A 3140-nucleotide genomic window follows, 5' to 3' on the forward strand; every position below is an offset into this window, starting at 1 on the left:
AAAAAAAAAAAAAAAAAAAAAAAAAAAAAAAAAAAAAAAAAAAGAAATCTCATTCTGGCACAATCTTTAGAACCTTGAAGCTGAACTACAGGATCAGTGAGGTTTCTTCCTAATGCAGTCCCTGATGTTACTGAACTTGAACCTATGTCTGTTCTCAGAAACTTTCATGTTCAGTTTTTCAGACAAAATGTAGTGAAGGATATGTTGTTTCCTTTATAATTAATGCTTAATAAATGCTGTTGACTATGTAAAACAATTTGTTTAGGACTTCTGGGCTGCTAAGCCCCTCTAACCTCCATATGACCAAAAAAATTGCTTCCTGTGAGTCCTACAGGGAGTCTAGAAATGTAAGGAAAAGCATATTTTCCTACTGTAGAAATTCCCACAATGTAAACTCTCCCAATTAGCACCTAACTGGCAGGATGCAATTTGAAATCATTGAATTAAACTGCTTTAAAAAATCCATTGTTTTATTAATATTTCAGAGACCTTCTTTTATGTGTTCTGGATTTTCTCTAATCCTGGTTTAGTCTTTCTTGTTCATATCATTCAGGGAGCTCAGAGAATCCTAACTTTATGTGCTTATCCACCCACTCCTCTTAGTCACTTACTTTGTGTCCATTTCTACCCCAGAAGGTGAGAGAGTAGGTGCTGTTCATCTGGTCTAGCCTCCTCCTGTGCACCCACACTCTGTCTCCTCTTTTACTGCTTCTGCATTTGCTGTACACATCTCATAAATGCACAGGAGCCTCAGAACTGGTTTGCTCCTTTATGCAAACACATAGTTCTGATATGCTTAGAACAAAATTCCATAGGCCTTCTTGGAATCTTGAGGCTGCAACTGTACACTAACACGATTTCAAAATACAGCTGTTGCCTCACTTTCCCTTAGAAGATTAGTTTCTTGGAGACAAAAAACAACTTGAAGAGACAGATGAAGTTTAAGGCAAACAAAAGTATACAGTTTTTTATTAGTTTCTCCCTATGCGTATTCACCTAACTAAAGCTGATTCCAACCCCCACCCCAATCAAAGAACAATGACCTACATGAACAGGTCTTCCAGTGTATCTTTGAGAAGTCTGAGCAATGGTCCTGCCTTATTCTCAGAGGTTCACGTTTTGCATATTATTTATGGCCTCATCTCAAGTCTCCCCAAAGCAATTAAGATTATAGCAATAGACAAGAACGATGGTACTCTGTCAAATGGTGGTTTCCTAGCTTGACTAAGGAAAGCCAGTCATCCATCCAGGGACCCTTGCCCTCCTCTGCCAATCATAACAAGCATTTGTCCCAGGCCCTGTCTTTGCAGCAGTCGGTACCTATAGCTATATTCAATGTACTGAAAAAAATTACAAGAGCAGTAATGCCCAGAAACATACCAGTGTAAGAAATGCTAACAAAATTATTTTCTTACTGAAATCCTATTTTTTATAATAATTAAACATAAATTCTAATTAATTAAGGCTTAGAATCAAGAACTTTCCTTAAACTGCAGTACCACTACTGCACAAACTATTATGTGGGCCTGCTGGTGAATCACAAATTTCAGCTATTATGGGAAGAGCACTCTATTAAAGTCAGGGTATTTTCTCCATTCATCTTTCTAAAAAATTGTCCAATATATTAGTCTGTATAAGAATTCATTTTTAAGCCTAGCAGAAGCTGTTAAGATATCACTTACAGTACCATTTAAGTGCTCACTGCTGCATCTGTGTAGCCTTTGAACATATACTGAATTATGGCTCTGTCAAACTACGCACATCCCAGCCAAAGGGTAGTCAGGGGAGGGAACCAGGGGAAAAGCAGTGAAGTACCCCATCTATATTCATTTGTTTGTCTCTGCTTAAGTTGATTTTAATGTCAGAATTTGCTTACACTTTTTAAACTGTGTAATATATTTCACATAGACAAGTTCAATTTTCAAGTCAAACAGCAGATAATGGCATCAGGGATGCCTGCAACCACAAAGGAAATATACATAAAGAGGGCAAAATGCAAGTTAAACATTTGCATAAGGAGCCAGATGGAAATGAGATTTCAAATGGTCCCCTCACTACCTGGAGCTCTCTCAGTACTGTACGCTTTTAGGACACTTTCTAGTCATTAAAATCATACAGCATTACTATTATCTCTATTATACATGCTCATCAGCTAATAAGAAACCAAAATATTAAGCAACTTTTCAGTGGCTATACTTAGCAAGAAAGTGACAAAGATATGAATGGCCCTATTCAGATGAGAACTAAAATGTTTTGCTCAGTTTAGGGACACAGAATTCATTAAATACCTAAGATTTTAAGATTTATGTTCAGAAAGCCTAAAAGAAGTTTGGCTTTGAATTAAACCTGTATGAGACAAAAGTATAGTCTGCCTTATTTACTGTTATGTCATTAGCACCTAGTCCAATGTCAGCTCATTGAATGAAAAAAAACAAACAAATGAATGAATTGAACATCAATTGCAAATTAAGATTTCTGACCTATAGAAACTTGAGGAGCATACCCAGTTAGTGCTTCAAGTAAGAATTTCAAAAACCAGAAGATGATGTCTTCTAATTTGGATTTTCCCGACCCAGTACATTTTATTTTGTATCTGCCTTGAAAGAGGAGCAGAGGGGGAATGTTCCTGAAAGAACAGCATATGTGGGAGAAATTACACTTTCATATAGATGGAAAGTCATGAGACTGTAACCAGGCTTTGCTGTGTAATCTCTGACAAGGGGTGACTTTTCTGAGTTTCAGGCTCTGGAAGACAGGGCAACCATAATATACTAAGGTGACTCAAAAGAGTAAAAAGCAACTAGGGGAAGGTGAACTTGAAACCACCAAACTCCTTCAGACCACTCTGTGGTTGAAGTTTGGACCCTTTTGTAAGCCAAAAGAATGGTGAGTTCAATTCAAAGATGACCAAATTGCCTTTACTATCAGCTCTCATGGCTGTGGGCAAAGGAGAGGATGGTAGAGAACCCGGTCCTATGCGGTGATAGGCTAGGGGTAAAAATGGGGAAGAGGTGAAGATGAAAACAGATGAGTTCAAGGAGACAATTGTGGCACTGAGGAGAAGGAAGGAGAGAAGAATTATCTAAAGACATATAGATTGGATTTTTAATATTTGTGGGTCACATAACTCTTTGAGAATC

The sequence above is a fragment of the Rhinopithecus bieti genome, unplaced genomic scaffold (assembly GCF_001698545.2).
Source record: "Rhinopithecus bieti isolate Rb0 unplaced genomic scaffold, ASM169854v2 scaffold_4749, whole genome shotgun sequence".
NCBI lineage: Eukaryota > Metazoa > Chordata > Mammalia > Primates > Cercopithecidae > Rhinopithecus > Rhinopithecus bieti.